Source organism: Chrysochloris asiatica, unplaced genomic scaffold (genome assembly GCF_000296735.1).
Source record: "Chrysochloris asiatica unplaced genomic scaffold, ChrAsi1.0 scaffold00026, whole genome shotgun sequence".
Taxonomy (NCBI): Eukaryota; Metazoa; Chordata; class Mammalia; order Afrosoricida; family Chrysochloridae; genus Chrysochloris; species Chrysochloris asiatica.
This window is the reverse complement of record NW_006408544.1, coordinates 19,562,796-19,563,183: the sequence shown is the minus strand read 5'-3', so window position 1 is coordinate 19,563,183 and position 388 is coordinate 19,562,796.

Sequence of the window (388 nt, the reverse complement as noted above, 5' to 3'; positions counted from 1 at the left end):
ATAGCTTCCTACACCATAGCAATATAAAAGCCAACAGTACAGCAAACTGAGGGATGGTAGAATTAACAGAATAAGCCTGAATTCTTTCATGTGAATACATATTAAAAGGAAATGCAAATTAAACTTTACTGAAATAACATTTCATTCTAATGAAACTGGCAGAATCCAAAATGCCTAACATTATGTGGCAACAGGATTAGAGAAAGACTTGCTAACAACCTGTGATATGCAGATGATACAACCTTGTTGCAGAAAGTAAAGATGACTTAAAATACTTACTGATGCAGATCAAAGACCACAGCCTTCAGCATGAGTTGTATCTCAATTTAAAGAATACAAAAGTCATCACCATTGGACCAATAAACAACATCTTTATAAATGGAGAAAA